Below are 21,525 nucleotides of genomic sequence, written 5' to 3' on the forward strand. Positions count from 1 at the left end.
AAAGCTACTTAAAGGCCACTTGCAAGTTGTTCTCCTGTTTGAATCTCCTCTGAAGAGTGGCATCATGGGCTCCTCAAAACCACAAGACAGCGCCACAGGACAAGTACAGCCCCAAAAAAAGGCGAAGATGCCAGAGGGTGAGTATAATACTGGGGGCAGAGATTTTATAGTAGAAGCACCACTCCAGAGCTGTAAAAAAAAAAAAAAAAAACACTGGAGTGGTGCTTTAACTTTGCAAAGGACAAGTGAAGCTTTGTAATTTATTTATTTATGTGAAAAACACTGATAACATGGAATCATGGATCCAAAACAGTGAAGACTTTAGATGCATTTTTGGCATAGGTGAAAAATACTGACACCTAAATGAGACCTAAGAGTGCGTTGGATTGTCAGACATCACTTTTTTATTTATAACGTTATTACTTTATTATGACCTGTGAGCTGTAAAGGGAATTACATTCCTATTTCCTGTATATGGATATAAACTGAGCTATATAACAATAATAATTATTATAATCATTATTAATAATAAACTTTCTGAACTTTTATCTTTTTAATTAACAAAAGTTAAATACAGAACAAACTAATGCTGATAATGGGTTTTTTTTTAAACCCCTTTTTTTGCACTGGTGTAATTAAATTGTACTTTTTCCTACTGCGTGAATGAGTTGGACAACCAGAAAGTGTGTAGTATTGTAGAGTTAGGACTGTCCCAATTACGGTCACCGTGAAGTGGTGGGATGGTTTTCGCTTTTTTTTTTATCAAAAAAACATGTTTACTGAATACCCTATATTATTTTCATGCACTATGCTATTTATTTATTTAGTGCAGGATATTTAATTATTATGTTTGTGTCTTTGTGTTTTCCTGGTCAGAGCCAGTGTGAACATGCGCTTACACGCTGCATGCTCACCAGTTTTTTTTTCTAAACCAGAAAGTGTAGAAATGAAGGAAATGTTGTTTAGCTGCTTGTAATAATCTCAAAATCAAAATTGGAAGAAAACTATAGACATGTTGCCACATGTAGATTTTGATATATGCTACTGTTTTCCTCGGCAGAAATGTACCACTTCTTTTTGTAGCCTAATTAAACCTAAGCTTTATACTATATACTTGGAGAAGGCATTGTCTAGCAACACGTGCACAGATGAAACCTTGCATTTTACCTGCACTCCAATGACACTGAATGGCCACTGTTTCTGTTTAACTTTCACATGAATTAGTGTCCTTCAGGTAATACTGGTTTTAAGTATTTGTGCTTCTCATTCCATGTCACCTAATGGGTTTTAGACCCTATTTAAAATCACAAAAGCCAGCAACATACCATTACGTTTATGACCTTCAATCACTGCAGTAAAATTATATTATCTTTTTATTGTCACTATGGCAGGAAATGTTTAGGTTCTGTTTTTGTATAATAATGATTAATCCATGTTCTTATCAGTTTTATATTGTAATAATTTGGTGGATTTAAAGGGGTATTCCCATGTCCAAAATCCTTTCCCAATATGTAGTAGTTGTAATAATAATAATATTAGAAAATTCCTCCAATTAGAAATGTAGTATAGTTCTACTCATTAGCTATGCTGCTTACCCAATGTGCAGAGCATTGCAGTAGCTGAGGTATCCATGGTTACGACCACTTATATAGTAACAGTTAATTGTTAGTGGTCATAACTATGGACACCTAAGCTACTGCAAAGCCCTGCACATGGCGTAAGCGACAGCAAATCAGACGAACTATGCTACATTTCTAATTGGAGGTATTTGCTAATATTATTAATATTATTATTACTACACCTACTACATATTGGGATATGACATCCTGTGGCCACATTTTATGCATTTGTTTTTGGGGCGTTTCAGCTACATAACTGAATGTAACCATAGGAATTACTGTCCAGACATATAAAGAGTGTGTCCTCTGGGCGTACATTCCGGAAACATTTAGTAGCCTCCCATACGTTTGTGTTCTGCTGAAAGCATTGATAACTATGCTTTTCGGTACATAGTCAATCTAAAAAGAATCTCTATATAATGCGCAGCATAAATTGGGAGTTATAATAGGTACATACAGGACATTTCCCTGACAGGACACATAGTGAGCAGAGCCTGACACAGGGACGTGTGACAGCACACACCTTATATTAGGTATGCATGGAATTTTCAAACATTTGTGGAATGTGCAAGAATAAAAATGAAACTAATTCTCACCATGGAGTACCGTAAATTCCATTCTATTGAACTATATCCTAATATCTTGTAATAGCCCATGTTAGATTAACATGCAATATAGATTCATATCATATTGATGATATTTTAAACCTAGAGATGTAACGGATACATATTAGGTTATGTCCACACTAGCATTAATGTGGCTGCTCAGGGTTTCCATGGAGTCGCCCTATATTATAGATGGACAGAACCATGCAATCCACATCTTTATTCTTGCCTTCAAAAAATTGAAACTCCAAATGGAACCTAGACAATAAACCTAGTTAAATAAAATGAGTGCTGAGTGACAATCAAAATTCATTAGCCTTTATTTAAAGCCTAATTCAGCATATGGTAGCTTCTTGTAATGAAAGCCATGACATTAATGTGATCAGGTTCTTGTCCGCTCCAAATTAACCATTCTGCAGCCACTCTGTGTGATGTCAGACTTATTAATCCCCGAGAGCACTCATTGTGCCCTGCGGGGATTCGCCGTTTTTTTTACCTGGGACAGGCGGGTATTTATGCATTATACATACTCCCGGCCAGGGTACTCCCGACCAGGGCCCGTTTAGTGGGCGCGGCCTTGCTCCATACAGTTGTATGTAACAGGGCCACGCCCACTAGATGGCCTCGTCACTAGATGGAGCACAACCTCGCTCAATACAAATGTATGCAGCAAGGCCACGCCCACTAGACGGGCCCTGGCCGGGAGTATGTATAATGCATATATGCTCACCGGTCCCACTTCAGCAAACTGGCAAATTCCTGCAGTGCACATTGCATGCGCTGGGGGGATTTATAAGTCTGCAGTCACACAGATGGATTGATTTAGACCGGACAATTTAAGCCAGCCATAGATATCAGATTGCTGACAGCAATCAATTAGCTGAGTGCTCCTGTGTTTTCTATAAAAAAGCCGCTGACAGACATCTCTGCCAGTGGCTTATTTCAGAGTGATTGGCAGTTCGATATCAGACATGCCGATCGACATGTACCCCAACAACAGTTGACCAGTGTATGTATACACTTTAGAGCGTTTCCCAAACCCAACAATATCGGCAGCCTTAGTCTAATGTGTATGAGGGACTTTAGCCGGATCTCTAGTTTCTATTAACTATATCCTGCCATAATAATACCTTCTCAAAAATAATATAGTGAAAGTACTCTACCATAGGACATTAGGCATATGAGGGCAGGGTCCCTGATATCACCGTCTATTTCAGGGCCAATGAAAGAAATCTTTTGGAATATTTTTTATGGATAACTTATTAAGAAGGAGCTGAATACACTAGTTTAGTTTGCATAAAGCAATAAACATTTTATATTGTACATAGTTCATTTGTGGTTTATGAGGCTACGTGCCCACGATCAGGAATAGTAGTATTTTGGACGCAACGCATTTTCGGTGCATTCTAATTACCGCACTTGTTTTTTAGTACATGCAGATTTACCGCATGTATTGATATTCTATTGGTCAAAATACAGGTGCTTCTCACAAAATTAGAATATCAAAAAGTTAATTTATTTCAGTTCTTCAATACAAAAAGTGAAACTCATATATTACGTAGAGTCATTACAAACAGACTGATCTATTTCAAGTGTTTATTTCTATTAATGTTCATGATTATGGCTTACAGCCAATGAAAACCCAAAAGTCATTATCTCAGTAAATTAGAATACTTTATAACACCAGCTTGAAAAAATTATTTTCAAATCTGAAATGTTGGCCTACTGAGATGTATGTTCAGTAAATGCACTCAATACTTGGTCGGGGCTCCTTTTGCATCAATTACTGCATCAGTGCTCTGGATCAACATGTTAGGGCATGTTAGGTTAGGCTATGGGTTGAACAAGATGGACTTAAAATCTTCCTTCAACCTTAATAACTATGTTACTATGTAATGTGGTGTGGCATGGAGGCGATCAGTCAGTGGCACTGCTGAGGTTTTATGGAAGCCCAGGTTGCTTTGATAGCAGCTTTCAGCTCGTCTGCATTGTTGGGTCTGGTGTCTTTCATCTTCCTCTTGACAATATCCCATAGATTCTCGATGGGGTTAAGGTCAGGCGAGTTTGCTGGCCAATCAAGCACAATGATACTGTTGTTTTTAAACCAGGTATTGGTACTTTTGGCAGTATGGAGAGGTGCCAAGTCCTGCTGGAGAATGAAATGACCATCTCTAAAAAGCTTGTCGACTGCACTGACTTTGGTCTTGATAAAACACAGTGTACCTATACCAGCAGATGACATGGCTCCCCAAACCATCATTGATTGTGGAAGCTTCGCACTAGACCTCAAGCAGCTTGGATTGTGTGCCTCTCCACTCTTCCTCCAGACTCTGGGACCTTGATTTCCAAGGCCTGGTGTGAAGTTTCCACAATCAGTGATGGTTTGGGGAGCGATATCATCTGCTGGTGTAGGTCCACTGTGTTTTATCAAGATCAAAGTCAGTGCAGCCATCTACCAGAAAATTTTAGAGCACTTCATGGTTCCCTCTGCCGACAAGCTTTTTGGAGCAGCTGAAAGCTGCTATCAAAGCAACCTGGGCTTCCGTAACCTCAGCAGTGCCATAGGCTGATCTCCTTCATGCCACGCTGCATTGATGTAAAAGGAGCCCTGACCAAGGATTGAGTGTATTTACTGAACATATATTTCAGTAGGCCAACATTTCTGATGTTAAAATCGTTTTTTCAAGTTGGTGTTATAAACTATTCTAATTTACTGAGATAATAACTTTTGGGTTTTCATTGGCTGTAAGCCATAATCATCAACATTAACAGAAATAAACACTTGAAATACATCGCTCTGTTTGTAATGAGTCCATCTAATATATGAGTTTCACTTTTTGTATTGAAGAACTGAAATAAATTAAATATTTGATGATATTCTAATTTTGTGAGATGCACCTGTACATAGTGGAGACTAGCATATCCGCTACAGAAATTGACATCCTACGGGTCATAAACCTGCACCATGGGTGAGTTTACACAGTGTTAAATCGAAGCACAGTGGGCACGGGATCTCTATAACTCCCGTCCACTGTGCTTGCAATGTAGAACATAGCGGTTTGGACGCAGCTATTTCTGATCGTGGGCTTGTAGCCTAAAGTTGTTTTATAAAGGTCAATACTATATCTGAGAATTGAAATGTAAAATAAATGGCCCTTCTATCCCACAGTGACCTAGAAGCCATAATCTTTACTATTATCCCAATCTATGTTCCAATTTTGATAAACGCTGCATTTTTTTCTCCTTTGATTTCTCTCCATGTTTTCTGTAGGTGTTATTATAAGGCTATGTTCACACGTGTTTTTGCAACTTTTTTGCAGCTTTTTTAATGTAAATTTTCAGCTGTGTTTTACAGTACCAGCAAAGTCTATAAGATTTCAGAAATCTCATACACACATCTTGTTTTTTGCTTTTCCTGACTGTTTTGTCAAAGAGCTGCGTTTTTGCAAAATGCAGCATGTCACTTTTTTCAGCGTTTTTACATCATCTTAGACCAATTGAAAGCAATGGGTAGTGAAAAAAAGTAGCAAAAACACAGCAAAAACTAAGCAAAAGCTGCTTTTTGTAAGCAGCTTAAGAGCAGCTTAAACTCTGCATAAAAAAAGCCTAAAAAACGCAACATGTGAACATAGCCTAATACGCAATAAAAATCTGTTCTGTCTATTGTATTTGCCATTTTTATGCATTTTTATACAGATGTGATGCAGTGGATTTTCATATGTTTTTTGTTCTGTAGAAATGCTGCTATTCTGCACTAAAAAAATGTGTTTTCTACGTGCATTTTTAAGCTTCCCAGATAAATCTTTAGGGAAAAAAATATACCAAACACGAACAACTCTGCAGCGTTTTTAAATGTAATGGGAACACGGGCTAAATCTACTGTCACTGAAGGATAGCTAATTCTCAGCAACAAGTACATTTTTCTGGAAAAGGATACTTTATTGGTGAAAATGGGCAAAGGCTCTGTTCACAGCATTTAAGCCTTCCACCAAAGGTGACATTTTCCCAAAGGCTGCAATGTATACTGTGTGTGTATTAAGTGGTCAAACAATAGTCTGGCGGGTTTTTGTTTGTTTTTTTATGATATTGTTCAGTATACAGAATGGTTTTATTTTGCGTAATCTTGGTCAACTGCACTTTATGCAGTTCAAATAAAGTATACCTATGTACGCTTACCAGGCTGATGCCAAAAAGACGCCCATCTGTTATCCGTGTAGTGAATCAAGCAATTCAAACACATCTGGCACATGCACTGGGTGCTCGCGGGAGCATATGGCAAACGACGGGTTAAAGCACAGACGCATGAACAAGCAAGAAATCGTACAAAATATTGAGTGATCTGCATAAATTGAAATCGATTCTTTATATACATGTGGCTTGCTGGAATCTACTACTCCACTGACAGTCTTAATGTTGCCATGAGGGAAGGTCTCTGTACCGCATGGATCTGTGTATTTCCACATGTATAGATATCCGATCGAGCAGTAGGCAGGTCAGTCACTTGCGAATGTAATAGCCCAATATAACAAAGTCTGTATTTGTTCATGGAGGCCGAGATTTGACATTATAATATGAAGAACAGATGAATGATACTGAAGAAAAGCTAAATGTACACATGTCAGGGCGGGTTAACAGAAAAGGCAATATAATAGACAACAATTAGAATGCCACTATGGTAGGAGGATTTATATCGATTACACAATCAGAGCTACTACTTGTTCGATTAAACTGTCAAACAATAAGGGATGTAAAGAATAATATTAATAAGCCACCTATTGTCTGCGCACACAATGTCATGCGCTTTCTCCATCATCTTCCTATTTGTTCAGACTTCCCATTATTTCAGTGAGTTGCCCCGGGCTAAGGTGGTGCAAAAGCAAGAAAAGCTGGCCCGTTAGCTAAATGCAATAATTCACTATCTAAACAACTGTTAGAAGGGAATGTACAGTCACACAGCAAAAAGACTTAAGTGATGACATTTCTTAAAGAAGGGATTAGAGTAAAGCTAGAAAAGAATATGTTTCAATGAAATGAAGGGTTTATTATATACAATAAGCAATGATTGTGAGAAATGTCCCATCGTATGTACGATTCTACAAACTACATTACAATTAACGTTTCATGTCATCCAGGTGATATACAGGACTGTCTGTAGGGTGTGACTGAAAACAGGGCAGGCATAGCATTGTTTTATTAGCTATAGGTTTTGCCTTATTTTTATTATTACAAAACTCTTAGTGGGGGCATTTTATGCAGCATGTAAATCTGTCACGTAGAACCATAATCTTAGGGTTTTCCAGATAAGAACTTTCTCTGATCAGTTAGCTAGATTCCAAAGTGATATCAAGTGTAGGTCTGTTTAGCATCCATAAAAATGTACCAACACTGACTGATACCAATGAGCTCTTCATTATGCGAATGGGAAAAATGATCAGACTTCTAATGCCCATACTATAACCAAGTTATCCAAAATCTAAAAAAGGAGTTATAGAAAATGGCAACCCTTATAAGTACTACAGGTCCAATTCATGAGGGTGTTTTCTCCAGTTTTCTGGTGCAAAAATGTTCAAGTGTGGCAACATTTTTGAACAACTCAAATTACTCCCAAATTTTGCAACATTCTTATGCCAGTCCTGGCCAGCTCCGTCAAATTCATTAAGTGATTTTCGCCTCTTAATTCATTAGGCGCATCTTACTTTAGTGTTCTTATTCACTAAGACTAGCATGCAGAATACCGGACTTAATAATTCAGGTCCTAAATTTATACATAATAATTTGAAATAACTTCCCTCCAATCAAAGCACAACATTTACTGCATTTGGACAAGATCACACCCGCAACCAGTATTTCTGTTGAGACAGTGTATGTATATATATATATATATATATATATATATATATATATATATATATATATATATATGTATACGGTATATACATATATATATACATATATATATATATATATATATATATATATATATATATATATATACAGGTCCTTCTCAAAAAATTAGCATATAGTGTTAAATTTCATTATTTACCATAATGTAATGATTACAATTAAACTTTCATATATTATAGATTCATTATCCACCAACTGAAATTTGTCAGGTCTTTTATTGTTTTAATACTGATGATTTTGGCCTACAACTCCTGATAACCCAAAAAACCTGTCTCAATAAATTAGCATATCAAGAAAAGGTTCTCTAAACGACCTATTACCCTAATCTTCTGAATCAACTAATTAACTCTAAACACATGCAAAAGATACCTGAGGCTTTTAAAACCTCCCTGCCTGGTTCATTACTCAAAACCCCCATCATGGGTAAGACTAGCGACCTGACAGATGTCAAGAAGGCCATCATTGACACCCTCAAGCAAGAGGGTAAGACCCAGAAAGAAATTTCTCAACAAATAGGCTGTTCCCAGAGTGCTGTATCAAGGCACCTCAATGGTAAGTCTGTTGGAAGGAAACAATGTGGCAGAAAATGCTGTACAACGAGAAGAGGTGACCGGACCCTGAGGAAGATTGTGGAGAAGGACCGATTCCAGACCTTGGGGAACCTGAGGAAGCAGTGGACTGAGTCTGGTGTGGAAACATCCAGAGCCACCGTGCACAGGCGTGTGCAGGAAATGGGCTACAGGTGCCGCATTCCCCAGGTAAAGCCACTTTTGAACCATAAACAGCGGCAGAAGCGCCTGACCTGGGCTACAGAGAAGCAGCACTGGACTGTTGCTAAGTGGTCCCAAGTACTTTTTTCTGATGAAAGCAAATTTTGCATGTCATTCAGAAATCAAGGTGCCAGAGTCTGGAGGAAGACTGGGGAGAAGGAAATGCCAAAATGCCTGAAGTCCAGTGTCAAGTACCCACAGTCAGTGATGGTGTGGGGTGCCATGTCAGCTGCTGGTGTTGGTCCACTGTGTTTCATCAAGGGCAGGGTCAATGCAGCTAGCTATCAGGAGATTTTGGAGCACTTCATGCTTCCATCGGCTGAAATGCTTTATGGAGATGAAGATTTCATTTTTCAGCACGACCTGGCACCTGCTCACAGTGCCAAAACCACTGGTAAATGGTTTACTGACCATAATATTACTGTGCTCAATTGGCCTGCCAACTCTCCTGACCTGAACCCCATAGAGAATCTGTGGGATATTGTGAAGAGAAATTTGAGAGACGCAAGACCCAACACTCTGGATGAGCTTAAGGCCGCTATTGAAGCATCCTGGGCCTCCATAACATCTCAGCAGTGTCACAGGCTGATTGCCTCCATGCCACGCCGCATTGAAGCAGTCATTTCTGCCAAAGGATTCCCGACCAAGTATTGAGTGCATAACTGAACATTATTATTTGATGGTTTTTTTGTTTGTTATTAAAAAACACTTTTATTTGATTGGACGGTTGAAATATGCTAATTTATTGAGACAGGTTTTTTGGGTTATCAGGAGTTGTAGGCCAAAATCATCAGTATTAAAACAATAAAAGACCTGACAAATTTCAGTTGGTGGATAATGAATCTATAATATATGAAAGTTTAATTGTAATCATTACATTATGGTAAATAATGAAATTTAACACTATATGCTAATTTTTTGAGAAGGACCTGTATATATATATATATATATTGCAAAGATAAATACTCTTATAGACGCTTGTTGAAGGAAATAAACAAAAAGAAAATAACTTGAGATCTGCCAGATTTGTCTGAGAATGTAGAACTCAGTTATATCCTCTTCATCTATTGATGATGATTAGGATGAGATTCTCATTTCTAAATTTCCTTAACTGAACAGATTTTTTACAGCAGGATTACATTGCTGGATGAATGTCTGTCTAACGGGACACAAGTGCAACTCTGCATTCTGGCTTACGTCCATGTGATAGATGTAATGGTGACCATACGGTTTCCTTCACATTTTTCTGTCCCGCAAATAAAACTAGTAGTGATTTTTAGCAGCTTGGCAAAAAATGGCTCTTTCGTAATTGCCAATAAAAAAAATCAACTGAAAGCAAATCGTAGAAATCACACAAGGTCAACTTTATCACACAGATCAAGATGTAAAATATTATCCTTCCATTTCTATAGCCTGTAAGACATTACCTATCTCTTATTGCTATCAGATAACTTGCATCCTCTGAGAGAGATAAACCACTAGGTATCATTTATGAAGAATAAGATTAGATAGCGAGAACTGCTATGAAGCCACTGAAGAAATAATACTCTGGGTTCAGCTCACACATACAAGGGTTCATTTACAGTAACAGGAAGTAAATATGGAAAACTACATTTTAAAGTAATATAATCCATGCAAAGAAAAGCTAAAATTGCCAGATTAGCTCCTAACCCTATGTCAAGTATTCTGATAATGGACTAAACAAATCCACATTGAGAACCATCCCAAAATTATAAATCTAGTCTGTGGATAATATAAATAATACAAACACTTACCACCTAGATATATGATACAGCCGATCAAATAAATCCAGGTAGCTAGTTTGCCCATCTTTGTCTTGATCTTCTGTTACTGTCAGAACATGGTGATGAAATGTTTGTCCGGTCAGAAGAACAGGTGTATGTGACTGTCCCAACCACACTGCCTTCTATAAGGGGAGGGGAACAGGAACTCTTATTTATTGAACATCCACACATGGAACTTCCCAGTCTTCTGTCTCTTCATTGGCATTTTTTTCAATTATTAACAACTCCACTGCTGGCTAGCACAGGGATTACTTGCCTATCCTGTTTGGTTGGATTATTTTAACGATACAGGACAATGTTAAAATAGAAGCAGAGAATTTTTAGAAATACATAAATATACAAATAACAATAAAATATTGGACAGAACCCTGTAAAATCTCTTAGCTATGGGTATGCGATGATAGAAATCAGAAAAGACTAAAAAAAAAGGGTAAACCATATACAGGTGCTTCTCACAAAATTAGAATATCTTCAAAAAGTTAATTTATTTCAGTTCTTCAATACAAAAAGGGAAACTCATATATTATATAGATTCATTACAAACAGAGTGATCTCATTTAGGTGTTTATTTCTGTTAATGTTGATGATTATGGCTTGCAGACAATGAAAACACAAAAGTCATTATCTCAGTAAATTAGAATACTCTATAACACAAGAGTGAAAAATGATTTTAAAATCCGAAATGTTGGCCTACTGAAATGTATGTTCAGTAAATGCACTCAATACTTGGTCGGGCTCCTTTTGCATCAATTACTGCATCAATGCAGCTTGACCAAAACAAATGGACATGATAGAAAAGATTTAAATATATAAAAAAAAATAATAATAACAATAATATATAAGTATGTGAAATCTATCTAAAATAATAGTCTCTCTGATGAAGGACTTTCTGAAACGCGCATCGGTGTGTGCAACGGGTCCACAGCTACCCCACCTGACAGGTAACATCCTTTTCTGCCACCTTTGTGCTGGGCATACCGGTGTATAATTTCTCTTACTTTTTTCAGTTTAGTCCCTGACTCTTTTTATTAATTCCATAGCCCTTTGATTATAAGATCATGAGATTTTGAGTGGCAGTTTTATTATTATTTTCATATACTGCATACATGGTGTCAGATAATTAAATTTTAAACATATCTACAGATTATATATAGCTTCAATTTGGCCTATTAGTTTTTGAACAGTTGCCATATTACATCTAATAATTGCATATACAGTGTCAGTTAATTAATTCCATAAGTATACTCCTCAATCATACCATTATGTGGTATACTATTTTGGTATTATGTGGGATTGTTGTCATATTTCCTGTCTTTCATCTATTACTGTGATGTATAATTATTTATTTTTATAATATATTCAGTATATACCTAGCAATTCTCATGTGGTTCCTATTCTGTTTCATTTATTTTATATATTTTTTTGTCTTTTATTGTAATTTTAATGTTTGCGGGCACCTTTTGCATATAGTGCCAATGCTTTTGCCAAATTACCACTAATAAAGGCATTTTTTATCTTTAACATTTTTGTCCCCTCCTATTTACTACACATTACTTGTTGTTTTATAATTTTTATTTGTTATTTCCATCGCAATACATATCAAGAGTTTGGGTTTATCAATGCAGCGTGGCATGGAGGCGATCAGCCTGTGGCACTGCTGAGGTGTTATGGAAGCCCAGGTTGCTTTGATAGCAGCCTTCAGCTCATCTGCATTGTTGAGTCTGGTGTCTCTCATCTTCCTCTTGACAATACCCCATAGATTCTCTATGGGGTTAAGGTCAGGCGAGTTTGCTGGCCAATCAAGCACAGTGATACTGTTGTTTTTAAACCAGGTATTGGAACTTTTGGCAGTGTAGACAGGTGCCAAGTCCTGCTGGAGAAAGAAATTTCGATCTCCAAAAAACTCGTCAGCAGAAGAAAGCATGAAGTGCCCTAAAATTTCCTGGTATGTAGCTGCACTGACTTTGGTCTTGATAAAACACAGTGGACCTACACCAGCAGATGACATGGCTCTCCAAACCATCACTCATTGTGGAAACTTCACACTAGACCTTGGAATTCAAGGTCCCAGAGTCTGGAGGAAGAGTGGATTAACACACAATCCAAGCTGCTTGAGGTCTAGTGTGAAGTTTCCACAATCAGTGATGGTTTGGGGAGCCATGTCATCTGCTGGTGTAGGCTCACTGTGTTTTATCAAGACCAAAGTCAGTGCAGCCGTCTACCAGGAAATTTTAGAGCACTTCATGCTTCCCTCTGCCGGCAAGCTTTCAGGAGATGGAAATTTCACTCTCCAGCAGGAATTGGAACCTGTCCACACTGCCAAAAGTATCAATAACTTGTTGAAAAACAACAGTATCACTGTGCTTGATTGGCCAGCAAACTCGCCTGACCTTAACCCCATATAGAATCTATGAGGTATTGTAAAAAAGGAAGATGAGAGACACCAGACTCAACAATACCGACGAACTGAAGACTGCTATCAAAGCAACCTGGGCTTCAATAACACCTCAGCAGTGCCACAGGCTGATCGCCTCCAAGCCACTCCGCATTGATGCACTAATTGATGCAAAAGGAACCGACCAAGTATTGAGTGCATTTACTGAACATACATTTCGGTAGGCCAACAGTTCAGATTTTAAAATAATTTTTCAAGTTGGTGTTAGAAAGAATTCTAATTTACTGAGATAATGACTTTTGGGCTTTCATTGACTGTAAGCCATAATCATCAACATTAACAGAAATAAACACTTGAAATAGATCACTCAGTTTGTAATGACTCTATATAATATGAGTTTCACTTTTTCCATTCTGAAGGGCTTACAATTAGGGATGAGCAACAACCTGTGGATGTTCTGATTCATCTGGTTTGATCAAACTTTAGCCCAAAGTATGGTTTGCGTACCAGAACTCTACCTGAACTTGAACCCGAGCTCCGTCGAAGTTAATGGGGACCCTGAACTTTGGTGCTGTAATAGCTTTCTCTCCATCCAAACTCCAAACACTAAAACGGACTTCTGGGAGAAGTCAGCGTTTGGAATTCTTCAGTATTGGATACTAGGTGTCCAGTACAAACCTCAAACCTTACAGTTCGAGATCGCTCATCTATACTCACAATCTAATTTTCCATTGGGATCTTGACTTAAATATGCTTATAGAAAAAGGAAAATTTTCATATAAGGCAAATTATGGTTGTTTTCTTTGTTTTGTTTTTTTACACCAATTTCCCTATGTGTTCATTTACAGGACCCTGAAAGCATGGTATGTTATGTCTGTAAGTCTGTATTCAAAAGTAGAAATGAAAAAAAACTGTTTCCAAGGTGATACTTCATGCATCAGGTGTCAATTCAATTTGAATTACCTATACAACAAAACCAAGAAAGAAATCAGTCTTACATAATGGTAATGGCAGAATGTGGAAAAAGCAGAAGAAACCAATACAAGCTGCTGTCATGATTTCACCAGTTAGTGTGGTCTCCCAGCAAACAGTACATTATGTGCATGTCCTATTCTGGTTGACTATCCAAGCAGGTCTAGGCATTGACGCCTGCTACGGTATCTTCCTCAGAGCCAAGAACATATGACTTTTGATTATACAATAACCATTTGATGCTTCGCAATTATTGCATATGAAAGTAAAATTATTAGTCATTTAGTAAATATAAATATGAGTAATTAAGAAATTAATGGGATGCTCTACACAGACTTAAAAAAAAAAAATGTGGCCTATTAATCTGTATTTCCAGTTATTGATGTTGATCTCCACTTTCCAGATGTTAAGCTTTTTTTAATTATTGGTTTCAATGAAGGACATTTGTGTATTTGTTGTATATATATCTTCCCTATGACAACTTAATGTATCCTTCTGCAAATCCTTTTCTTTACCCAAGGCCAAAAATCACTGTTCTCAGGAGTTATACTTGAGGTTCTTCTCTTCTTGCAGCCCTTTACTGCTAGCCATGAACAGATTTCAACTAAGCGACAAATGCACTATACAGATCAGTAATGTTGGAGATAATACTACTTTAGACATTTATAACCATGGACATAGATAGCAGTGATAACAGGAAAATAAAAATATTTTATGATGTTTAATCCATATTTGACATGGTCATAGAAGAAAGCCGGCAATAAATGACTGGCAATCTGGAGAAACAGTGAGTTGTCTGTTTTAGCAGGCATCTAAAATACTGTTTCTCCTTAAAGAGACGAGCTTAGTATGGTGTCTCACAAGCACTACTAGGTGGGAAAAAAATTATACTAATTAGCTATCTTGTAGAACCAAAGAAACTACATCACAAGTATGATCCAGGAGAACTAACTACCCATCAGCCTTACAGGGCTCATTATAGGACTTGATAATGACTTATTGGGTGGCTCGCTCTCCTAGGTGGTACAAATGAGATATGGTTCTTTTGTTCTTTTTTTTTTATAGAGGCTTTTAACTAATGTCCAATGTCAGCTGTATTCATCCTGTTGCATTTGGACAATCTCTACAGGTACATTCTATAGTAACATTGGTCAGAATCAAAGATAAGTTGAGATCTCATATCTATAACCAGTTTAAGCATGCCAGAAATGCCAGTGAGTGAGTAGAGTTTTGCAAAACCCCATTGACTTGCATTATATTGAATATATTATAGGACAGTACTTTCAAAAGATGCCACAAGCTAATATTCTGTGTATTCTTCATTTTAAATATAGACTGACAAAGCAAAACTTAACCTCAAAATTTGTCAAGAGGAAAAAGCCTAGAAAATGTCCTAAAATAATCTATTTATCGCTGTGGGAGAAACCGGCATTGTACTTGTTCCTCTGATAAACTCACTTGCAACGCTGCCCTTTTCACACAAATAAAAGTAGGAAATAAAAAAATTTTCTAAGAAGATGTGTAAGACACAGGGCAATATACTTTATGGATTATTTTATGCAGAATCTTTCTCTTACCCATTCATCAATTCAGATTTCTTCATTTATTTGTTCGCAGACCATGCTGTAAAATGTGCTGAGGCTAATGTTTTACTCTTCTTTCTAGAGTAATAATTTTTTTTTATTTTTCCAAAGACGGAGCTGTGTATGAGCTTGTTGTTTCTGATACTATTCTGAGGTATGTGCAATATTTTCATCACATTTTCATAGATCTTTTTTGAGAGGTGGGGCAACCCAAAAAAAAGGTAAATTTGTTGTTTAGATATTTTTGCTTTTTATAGTGTTTACCTCATATGTTAATTCATTTTATATCTTGATGGATTGTGCAATGCTTAAAAGATTTAATTTTTTAACCTTCAAACTTTTTTTTTTGTAGTTTTAAAAACATTTTATTTTTAATTTCCATTAATGGCCTTGAACCTGCGCTTTGATTAAAGTTTTGCAGTATACATAGAAAAAAATGTTCTCCTATGGAGTCCACGTAACTAGTGTCACAAGGGAGTTTTTTCAAACATCCCCACCTGTCATGGTGGCATCATGGTCTGTGGATTCCACAGAATCAGACACTCATCCTTGTGACTCCATAGATAACTATGGTCAGCAAAGAGTTACTCCTGCATCGCCTTTTGAGCTGCAGCTCATATGCAGGTTAGAAGGAGTTAAATATTTACTAGACTTAGCTTGTTGATTGCCTGTGATCACATGCTGCTGGAGAACCAGTCCCATCTGCTCTTTTCCTAATTAAGCTGGCTCCATTGTTCAGGTAATGCCAGCAATGGTGACACGTCCTGGTTAGTAGTGGTTATTTCTAAAGTTGTTGTGAGCAGTGTTTTGTTAACCCTTGCCTTTTCCCCTCACTATCTTTATATTTTTTGTTGCCTCTCTGGGCTGTACACTTTATATTCCTTGGTGAATATACCTATCCAATACTAATCCCATATTTGTATTGTAAACAAAGACACAGCCAGAAGTACTTTAATTGAAAAAATGACACAGACTCAGAGTCATATCTAGAGGGGGCAGCCAGGGCATGTGCCCTGGGCGCAGCCGTCACGGGGCGCAGTCGGGCCCCTTAATTCGGCGGTCCACAGTGTCTCCCCCAGAGGCTGAATTCTGCCGCCCCCCGGACTGATAGTCGGCTGTTCTCTGTGCCGACTGTCAAGCTGACAGCCGGCACAGAGCTGAAGTGCGCCAGCTCCCAGGGACATGGGTGGACATACCGCATGTCTGGGGTCCAGAGGTGAAGGGGGGCCCCTGCTGGGTGGCTAATAATGAGGGCAATCTAGCCCCTGGCCAGATTGCCCTCATGTGCGGTGGGCAGAGAGAGATCCCTGCAGCTCTGCTGCCTAAAAGAGAAAATAGCAGCGGAGCTGCAGCAATCTGTCCTGCTTCCTGCCCGCGCTTCCTCTCACACAGACAGCAGCACCGCTGGATGACATCATCATTCAGCGGTCAGCTGTGCCAGAGAGAGGAAGGTAACGGAGATGCTGCGGCAGAGCGTGCGGAGAGATGAGAGGTGCTGTGTGTGTGTACGCGTGTTGTGTGTGTATGCGTGTTGTGTGTTTGTGCATGTGTAGCACTGCGGGGGAATGTGCAGAAAGGTAAATGGTGTTGTGTGTGTCTGTGTGTGTAGGGGAGGAGAGGGCAATGATGGGGTGATGGAAAAGGCAATGAAGGGGATGGTGGGGGAGGAGGAAATGATGGAAGTGGTGGAATGGGCAAGAATGGGGGTGGAGGGAGAAGGCAATGATGGAGGTGGTGGAATGAGCAATGATGGGGTGGAGGGAGAAGGCAATGATGGAGGTTGTGAGGAAGAATGCAATGATAATGGTGGGGGAGGAGGAAATGATGGAGGTGGTGGAAAGGGCAATAATGGGGAGTGGAAAGGACAATGATGGGGATGGTTGGGAGGAGGAAATGATGACTGTGGTGAAAAAGGCAATGATGGTGGTAGTGGAAAAGACAATGATGGTAGTGGTGGGGAAGGAGGCAATGATGGGGTGGTGGAGGAGAAGACTGTGATGGAGGTGGTGGAAAGGGCAATGATGGGGGTGATGGAGAGGGCAATGATGATGATGGGGTGTTAGGGGAGAAAGCAATGATGGAGGTGGTGGAAAGGGCAATGATGAAGTGGTGGGGGAAAGAACAATGATGGGGTGGTGAGGAGAATGCAATTATGGTGGTCGTGGAAAGGACAATGATGGTGGGGGTGGAAAGGGCAATAATGGGGGTGGTGAGGGAGGAGGAAATGATGGAGGTGGTGGAATGGGCAATGATGGGAGTGGTGGGGTAAATGACAATGATGGGGTGGTGAGGGAGGAGGAAATGATGGAGGTGGTGGAATGGGAAATGATATGAGGTGGTGGGGGAGAAAGCAATGATAGTGGTGGTGAAGAATGCAATGATGGAGGTGGTGAAGAGGGCAATGATGGGGTGGGGTAGAGGACAATAATGGGATGCAGTGGGAGGAGGGCAATGAGGGGTGGTAAGTGCTCAAGTGGAGCTGCAGACGCCAAAGATTAAGTGCATGAGGGGGACAATTTGAGTGGGGATGGGGGGATTTATTATGTGTGGTGAGAATTTGAGTAGGGATAGGGGGATTTATTATGTGTGGGGACAATTTGAATGGGGATAGGGGGATTTATTATGTGTGGGGAGAATTGGAGTGGGGATGGGGGAGTTTAATGTGTGTGGGGAGAATTGGAATGGGGATGGGGGGATTTATTGTGTGTGGGGAGAATTGGAGTGGAGATGGGGTGTTTAATGTGTGAGGTGAGATTTGGAGTGGTGATGGGGGATTTAATGTGTGGGGAGATTTGGAGTGGAGATGGGGTTATTTATTGTGTGTAGGGAGATTTGTAGTGGGGATGAGGGGATTTAATGTGTGGGGGAGATTTAAGGACACAAAATGAAGGGTAAAGGGGAAGATGGGGGCATGTATGCGGAAACAGTACAGGGGAATGGGGGCATGTGTGAGGAAATAGTACTGGGGAATGGGGGGCATGTACGAGGAAACAGTATGGGGCAATGAGGGCATGTATGAGGAAACAGTACTGGGGAATGGGGGCATGTGTTATGATCCTAGTGGCTTAGGATCACAAATCTAACCAGCTAAGTAGAAAATAATAGGACGAGCTCTGGGGATGTGGTAACTGGACTAACCGCAAACCTGATCCTAACCGCACACACTATAGGCAGCCGTGGAACGTTTCCTGAAATCCTAGACGTCTCTTCACGGCCTGAGAAACCTACTACCCCTAAAGAGAAAGTAAAGACCTCACTTGCCTCAGAAAAATCCCCCAGAGATATAGATGCCCCCCACAAATAATAACGGTGAGTTAAGAGGAAAAGACAAACGCAGAGATGAAACAGGTTAAGCAAATGAGGCCCGCTAACGCTAGATAGCAGAAAATAGCAAGGGATCTGTGCGGTCAGTAAAAAACCCTATGCAAAAATATCCACGCAGAGAATGCGAGAACCCCCACACCAACTAACGATGTGGGGGGAGCAACTCAGCCCCCCAGAGCACCAGCAAGCAGGGAAATCACATATTAGCAAGCTGGACAAAAACTAATCATATACTAGGAAACATCTTGAACACAGATGAGCAAAAATAAGCAAACAGAACTTAGCTTCTCTTGGAGAGACTGATAACGGATGTAGACAGGAGCAATCAGAATAGCACTGAATACAACGGCAACAGGCAAGGAATGAAGGACCAGGTGGATTAAATAGGAAACCTAACTAGCAGATGACGAGACAGCTGATCCTGCCAGAAACCTGCAAAATAACAAAAAGAGCCACCAGGAGGAGCCCAAAGAGAGAACTCACACAGTACCACTCATGACCACAGGAGGGAGCCCGGAAACAGAGTTCACAACAGTACCCCCCCCTTGAGGAGGGGTCACCGAACCCTCACCAGAACCCCCAGGGCAATCAGGGTGAGCCACATGGAAGGCACGAACCAAATCGGCCGCATGAACATCAGAGGCGACAACCCAGGAATTATCCTCCTGACCATAGCCTGTTGTGAATTTGGATTCTGGGCTCCCCCGGTGGCCGCTTGTGGAATTGGACTTGTCATCCTCTTTCCTGTTTCACCTGGTTCCATCAGTAGTGGGTGTCGCTATTTAAGCTCATTTCTCTGGTGGTTTCTTGCCGGTCAACAATGTTATCTGATGCCTCTCAGTGCTTGTTCCTGCTTCTGACAACTACTAGATAAGTTGGACTTTTGTCCATGTTTCGTTTTGCCTATTTGTTCCAGTTCACAGCTGAAGTTTTGTTACTGTGTCTGGAAAGCTCTCGTTGATCAGGGATTGCTACTCTGGCGTTATGAGTTAATGCCAGAGTTTAAGGTAATCTCTGGATGGTGTTTTGTTAGTGTTTTTCTGCTGACCATGAAAGTATACTATCTGTCTTCTGCTATCTAGTAAGCGGACCTCAAATTTGCTAAGACTATTTTCCTGCTGCGTTTGTTGTTTCATCTGAACTCACCGTCATTATATGTGGGGGGCTAGTTCCATCTTCCGAGAGCTTGTCCCTCTATAGGCTTGCTATGATCTCTGCCTGCAGAGATCATGACAGTTTGACCGGCCCATAAAGTGTTAAAGACCCAGGTTGAGAAAGGAGAGTTATAAGAAGTCTGCTGGAATTTTTTTTTTTTTTCCTCCAGTTTGCCTTGCTGCAGTCTTTTTTCTCTCTCTCCTCCTAATCTCTGTATGGCTCTGTGTGCACCTGACAATAATGGATCTTCAGAGTGTAACTGCGGGTTTGAATAATCTCATCACGAAAGTACAAAATTTACAAGATTTTGTGGTACATGCTCCAGTATCTGAGCCGAGAATTCCTTTGCCGGAGTTCTTCACAGGGAATAGAGCTAGCTTCCAGAATTTCCGAAATAATTGTAAGCTTTATTTGTCCCTGAAGTCTCGTTCAGCTGGAGACCCTGCTCAGCAGGTTAGGATTGTGATTTCCTTGCTCAGGGGTGACCCTCAAGATTGGGCCTTCTCATTGCTAGCAGGGGATCCTGCGTTGCGCGATGTGGATGCGTTTTTTCTGGCCTTGGGCTTGCTTTATGAGGAACCTCATTTGGAACTTCAGGCAGAAAAAACTTTGATGGCACTATCTCAGGGGCAAGACGAAGCTGAGGTTTACTGCCAAAAATTCCGTAAATGGTCTGTGCTTACTCAGTGGAATGAGTGCGCCTTGGCGGCAACTTTCAGAGAAGGTCTCTCTGATGCCGTTAAGGATGTTATGGTGGGGTTCCCTGTGCCTGCAGGTCTGAATGAGTCCATGACAATGGCTATTCAGATTGATAGGCGTCTGCGGGAGCGCAAACCGGTGCACCATCTGGCGGTGTCTATGGAAAAGACGCCAGAAAGTATGCAGTGTGATAGAATTCTGTCCAGGAGCGAGCGACAGAATTTTAGACGGAAGAATGGATTGTGCTTCTATTGTGGGGATTCTACTCATGTTATATCAGCATGCTCTAGGCGTACAAAGAAGCTTGATAAGTCTGTTTCCATTGGCACCATTCAGTCTAAGTTTATTTTGTCTGTAACCCTGATTTGCTCTTTGTCATCCATTGCCACGGACGCCTATGTTGACTCTGGCGCCGCTCTGAGTCTCATGGATTGGTCCTTTGCCAATCGTTGTGGTTTTGATTTAGAGCCTTTGGAGACTCTTATTCCTCTGAAGGGGATTGACTCCACCCCATTGGCTAATAATAAACCACAATACTGGACACAAGTAACCATGCGTATCAATCCGGATCACCAGGAGATTATTCGTTTCCTGGTGCTGTATAATTTACATGACGATTTGGTACTGGGATTGCCATGGTTGCAGTCTCACAATCCAGTCTTGGACTGGAGAGCAATGTCTGTGTTGAGCTGGG

The sequence above is a fragment of the Ranitomeya variabilis genome, chromosome 2, assembly GCF_051348905.1.
Source record: "Ranitomeya variabilis isolate aRanVar5 chromosome 2, aRanVar5.hap1, whole genome shotgun sequence".
NCBI classification, from domain to species: domain Eukaryota; kingdom Metazoa; phylum Chordata; class Amphibia; order Anura; family Dendrobatidae; genus Ranitomeya; species Ranitomeya variabilis.